General features: G+C 48.4%; 1 long non-coding RNA gene across 1 annotated transcript; it reads right to left on the bottom strand.

Moving 5' to 3' along the window:
- Positions 1-2,744: 2,744 nt before the first annotated feature.
- On the bottom strand, positions 2,745-5,580 carry LOC129640724 (uncharacterized). Its single transcript, XR_008708936.1, has 3 exons — positions 5,440-5,580; positions 4,620-4,884; positions 2,745-2,763 (listed from the first exon to the last, which is right to left on the bottom strand). It is a non-coding gene; the product is annotated as an uncharacterized LOC129640724 (long non-coding RNA).
- Positions 5,581-6,133: the final 553 nt, after the last annotated feature.

Here is a 6,133-nt window from a genome sequence, read left to right as displayed (position 1 = left end):
AGTCACTCTATCTATGCAGCTCTCTATCCACCCTTCTATCTGTATTTTTTATAACAGTGTTCACCAACTGTGGATATTTATAGTATTTCTGTGATCATAAAGTCAGGATGATTTGAACTTAGGTAAAAAAAAAAAAGAAGTGGAGAAGGAAATGGCAACCCACCCAGTGTTTTTACCTGGAGAATCCCAGGGATGGGGGAGCCTGGTGGGCTGCCGTCTATGGGGTCGCCCAGTCAGACACAACTGAAGCAACTTAGCAGCAGCAGCAGCAAGAAAAAAAAAAAAAAAAAAGGAGAGACACCAAGAGACGGCTCTTTCTCCCCCTCCCTCCATCCCCCTCACTTTTTCCCCCTGCAGAGTCACCTAGGAAAGACCGTGTGAGCACACACTGAAAAGGAGCTCCCAAAGGGAGCTCTCAGCAGACGTCCACCCTGTCAACACTGGGTCTCAGGCTTCCAGCCTCCAGAGTGGTGAGAAAACAAATTTCTGTAGTCAAAGCCACCAGCCTATGGTATTTTGTTATGGTGCACCCAGCGCGATAACACAGGGGTCGTACCCAGTTCATATAACCATGCTGTGACGATTGATGGGTGTGGTCATACAGACACCCTCCTGAGTCAGAGAGCTGCTTTCTATTCCAAAACCGTTCCAATAATACTTCCCATCCCACTTTAAAAACATAAGTGTTCAACATGACAAGATTGACAAACCTATTTTTCTATCATTCGGCTTTACTTCTGCAAACAAGTATCTTAGAATAGTAACTTCTGGGACTGGAAATGGTTACATGAATACGTGGTTCAGTTTCAAATGGATGACTAATATTTTTTGCAGCTAAGTAGCATTTTCTGTTTTCCAATGATACTTTAAAGCCCATTTATGTTATTGAGTATGCATAATTAATTCATCCTTTGGAAATGTCTTTGTTTTCTCCACTGAGCTGGTGATTCTTCATCGTCCCACTCAAATCCTACCACTCCCCTCCCACCCCTGGCCACACTTGTCATCCCGTTCCCTGCCTCAAAGCCTGACATCTACAAGCTGCAGCCCCCAGGCTTTGCTGTTCTCAGCGCCTCTTTCTCGGCTCTTGACCAAAGGGAAGCACTTTGAGTAGAAGAAGAGTGTGAAGAGAGGAGTGTGAAGGGCGGGGAGAGAGAGGGGTGGGTCTTCCCCCTCCCTCCCTCCCTGCCAGAGCCTGGTCTCCACCATGGGTGCCTTCCTCTGTCATATAGCACCCACGCTGGGCGGCCCCTCTCCTATGACCACAGCTCTGGATGGGTTCTAGGAATAGCACACCCTTTCTCTTTTGTTTCTCCAGGCCCAAGGATGATGGAAGCTTCTGCTGTTAATAGTTCCCAGTGGCTTCTCCATTCATCTTGATTCTCTTTACCTTGCCCACAGTGTGAGTTAAGGGTTGAGTTGTAACCCCCGCCCCCAATTCCTATGTTGAAGTTCTAACCCCCAAGACCTCAGAAAGTGACTGTCTTAGGAGAGTGTCTTCAAAAAGGTAATTAAAGTTAAACAAAGTCATACAGGTTGACCCTAATCCAATCTGACTTGTGTCCATATAACAAGAGGCCCAGGTGGCACTAGTGGGAAAGAACCCGCTTGCCAATGCAGGAGACATAAGAGATGTGGGTTCGATCCCTGGGTCTGGAAGATCACCTTGGAGGAGGGCATGGCAACCCACTCAAGTGTTCTTGCCTGGAGAATCCCATGGACAGAGGAGCCTGGAGGGCTACAGTCCATGGGGTGCCAAAGAGTCGGACATGACTGAGCAACTTAGCATATACACAGTAAGAGAAGATTAGGACATCGACGAGCAGAGAAGGAAGACAGTCTGTGGGCAAGGCAGCCGTCTGCAAGCCAAAGAGAGAGGCCTCAAAAGAAACCAACCCTGCCCACATCTTAATCTTGGACTTCCCAGCCTCCAGAAAATAAATGTCTGTTGTTTTTAAGCCACTCATCAATTGTGGTGGTGGCTTAGTCACTCAGTCGTGTCCAACTCTTTGTGACCCTGTGGGCTGTAGCCCACCAGGCTCCTCTGTCCATGGGATTTCCCAGGCAAGAATACTGGAGTGGGTTTCCATTTCCTTCTCCAGGGCATCTTCCTAACCCAGGGATCAAACCCAAGTCTCCTGCATTGCATACTGTTTCTTTACCTCTGAGACATCAGGGAGGCCCACTTATCAATGGCACTTTTGTTACAGCAGCCTAAACGGGCTAAGGTTCTGTTACAGCAGCCCCAGCAAACTATGACACCATGGTCAATCGTCCCATCACTAAACCACTTGTGGAGCCCTGGGGATGTGCTGGTTATATCCTTCTCGGACCTGGTCTCACACAGCCAACCTCACCAAGGACACTTATCATATGTCCCTTTATCCACTCCACGGTGTCTATCATCACATTCCTAAGTTTGTAAATATGTCAACGTTTGTGTTGTGAATGCCTGTTCCTGAAATACTGCAGGACTTACTTTCACAATAAGGTTCCTAAGCTGTTTCTAAGCGAGGAGCCAAGTGACATCCAAGTCTCTGTGTGGAGCATCTTGTCGTTTTTGGAAAACTCTTTTCACATTTTTTACATCAGCTGCTGCTGGAAGGCCTGGGGTGATGACTGAAGTCCAGAGAGATTTTGGAGATGCTGTGTGAGAGTTTTTATTGCTGCTTCAGTGGCTGGGAGACCCAGTGGCTGGTGAGGAAGCTGAGCAAGGTGAGCTGGAACATGTAGGGAGGCCCTGGGTTCTGCATGTAAGGAGATCTAGGGAGGAAGAAAAGATACCGCTACAGTGAGAGTTGTTAGAACAGCAGGAAAAGCTATCTAATTCAACTTATTGAAGGAATATAAAGGGCTTCCCTAGTGGCTCAGTGGTAAAGGATCCACCTGCCAAGCAGGAGATGTGGGTTTAATTCCTGGGTTGGGAAAATCCCTGGGAGAAAGGAATGGCATTGCACTCCAGTATTCTTGCCCGGAGAATTCCATGGACAGAGAGGCTGGTTGGCCAAAGGCGGACACAACCTAGTTACTGACCAACGACAAAGTAGTGTAAAACAATTTTATAAAATCATAGGACGGGATGGGATTTATTGAGATGTCCCAGTTTTACCACCTTCCCCCTCATTCACCCCTCAACTATTGAGTCACTCCTAATAAATACATTTCTTTGTCTCCAAAGCACTTTCACACCCATATTTCATTTGAGCCTCAAGGAAACTGTGTGAGGTAGATAGGGAGGTATTAATGTCTCCATTTTACAAATAAATGAAACTGAAGAGCAGGTAGTTGAAATGCCAGCATTCAAGGAGCTAAAAAGTGTTAGAGCTGGGCCTGGAGACTCGTGATCCTCAGACCAGGTGGGTATTGCTAGAGTTCCCATCGTTTACCCTCCCTGCTCATCTGGGCATGCGCACTAAAGACTGATGTCGCACGTGGACATTCCATCCAAAACTCACAGCGAGGAAGGACTTCTCAACATCTGGCCGTGAGCAGAAAAGGCAGAGAAAGGGAGAGAGTGAGAGAAAGACCTCATACGAGCTGAGTTTACAGGGAGCAGGAAGGGGCACACGCACTCTTATCTCAGCCCCGACTGGGCAGAGCAACACAGGAGAGCAAGCAGATGTACAGAGGCTGAGCCTCTCCAAACATTGTCCCCCTCCCGACTCCATATTCAGCTGGCAGGCCCCAGGAGTCAGGTCATCCGTTACCTCCCTCTAATGCTCTGATGGATATGTTTGCAACACACAGGGTTTCCATTAATCTGGGGAAAGTCCTACTTTAGGCTTTCACTGAATCTGAAATTGCTTCAGCCATGACTGCTGTCTCCAGTGAACTGGGTCCCTCTTCTTCCACAGAGATGCGCCACACAGGCTGCTCTCGCCTGCACCCTCCACCTGCCTATCTCTCTCTCTATGTATCTTTAAATTGGAGGATAATTGCCTTACAATGGTGTGGTGCTCTCTGCCGTACATCAATATTAATCAGTCATAATGATATATATGTATGTATCCCCTTACCCTCTTGAGCCTCCCTCGCCCCGCATTCCACCTCTCTAGGTCATCACAGAGCTCCAGGATGGGCTCCCTGTGCTCTATAGCAGGCTCCCACATGTTATGAGCATACATGGGGCTTCCTTGGTGGTTCAAATGGTGAAGAATCTGCCTGCAATGAAGGAGACTCAGGTTTGATCCCTGGATTGGGAAGATCTCCTGGAGATGGGAATGGCAACCCACTCCAGTATTTTTGCCTGGGAAATCCCATGGACAGAGGAGCCTGGCGGGCTGTAGTCCATGGGGTCTCAAAGAGTCAGGCACATCTGAGTGACTCTGAGAGTGAGTAAGTGTATATACATCAATGCTACCTTCTCAATTTGTCCTAGCCTCTCCTTCCCCCGCCGTGTCCACAAGTCCATTCCCTACATCTGCATCTCCATTTCTTCTCTGTAAATAGGTTCATCAGTACTGTTTTCCTAGATTCTGTATATATGTGTGGTGCATGCATCCTGAGTCACTTTGGCCGTGACTTTGGTCATATAGACCCAATAGACTGTAGCCTGCCATAATGCATATCATACATGCATTAATATACAATATTTGTTTTGCTCTTTCTGACTTACTCACCTGCTCTCTTTACTCCTTCTCTACATCTATCCATGGAGGCCCACCTTCTCCAAGAAGCTTGAGTGTTTCAACCCTCAGGGATTTTTGTCTCAGCTGCATTCCTGAAGCCATTATCATACAGACCCCCAAACTCAGCACTGAACATATGCTCTTCAGGACTAGTTCTCTGATGAGATGTCAGCCCCTGGAGAATCAAGCTGGAATCCCACATCCTACTGAATCTATGCTCCTGCTAGTAGTTCCATGCATGTTAGCTGTGACTTTTCTGGGAAAGAGTAGGCAAAACTAGGGTTAAACACAGCCAGTCATTGGAATCCAAGAGGAAAGGGGAAAGGAGTGGGAATTAATCGTCTTCCCGTGTTGGAAGTTTTCGCTGTTGTTTCAAGATCCGTGTACAGTCAGCATATTCATGTTGTTCTAGGATTAGCACAAGGTAAAAGAACAAACAGAAGCCTTCCTTTGTGCTATTTTAGGAACAAGGAAAATAAAATAATACCTTCGAAATGGAGGAACAGCCTAGCTTTCTGTCACTCAAGAATGGGCTCATAACACCTCGGCTGCAACCGTTTCAAATGGAATCCTATTACGGTGCAGAGTATATTTATCAGTGTATTTGAGGAACCCTTTCTCCTAAGTCCCCCCGGGGGAGATCCACAGGCCCAGGCAGGCTCCTCTCAAACTCTCCTATTCCACCCTGGCAGGTCCCAGGGACTCCCCCGCCCCACCACCTCTGCTCTTGGTAATTGTCACCACCACCCCAAGCTGTCAAGTGTCTCACCCCTTCCTGAGGGGCTCTGGAAACTGGTCTCTTTATGCCCACCTGTTGGACTGCACCTCACAGGCCTACAAAGCCTGCATTTGCCCAGCTTCAAGACTGATGAAAGCCTGGATTGGGCAACAGAGGGCTTCCCCGGTGGCTCAGCGGTGAAGAATCCACTAGCAATGCAGGAGACACAGGAGATGGGGGTTCGATCCCTGCACCAGGAAGATCCCCTGGAGAAGGGAATAGCAAACCCACTCCAGTGTTCTTGACCAGAGAATCCCATGAACAGAGGGACCTGCCGGGCTACAGCCCATAAAGTTGCAAAGAGTCAGGCCTGACTGAAGTGCCTTAGCATGCACACATGGATCAGGCAACAGAGACTTCAGTGGTTTGACAGATGGGGAGCTTCTGTGTCTGAAGCGAAGTCCTGGAGCGACCTCCCACGCTGTGCAGCACACACCTTCAGGACTTGGCAGCAGTCTTTGCTCCTGGTGGAGGGGGAGATTGCCAGTTACAGGGGAGTTGATGTCAGATGGGCTCATCGATTACCAGGGAAACCAACAGAAGGGCACACACCTCACCGCCCCTTTGATAAGAACAACCACTAGCTGGTGCCCAAGGCAAGTATGTAGGAAGGCCAGAGTAGGTGTAAATGAAGCAGGCACTGGTCGGGCAAGGGACGGACAGAGAGCAAGGGAACAGCCATCTTGAGTGGGCTAGTCAGTCACCACCCTTCCTGGTTGTCCCTGAA

This window comes from Bubalus kerabau, unplaced genomic scaffold (genome assembly GCF_029407905.1).
Source record: "Bubalus kerabau isolate K-KA32 ecotype Philippines breed swamp buffalo unplaced genomic scaffold, PCC_UOA_SB_1v2 scaffold_38, whole genome shotgun sequence".
Classification (NCBI taxonomy): domain Eukaryota; kingdom Metazoa; phylum Chordata; class Mammalia; order Artiodactyla; family Bovidae; genus Bubalus; species Bubalus kerabau.
The sequence above is the reverse complement of the archived record's forward strand: the minus strand, read 5'-3'. Positions and strand labels throughout refer to the sequence as shown.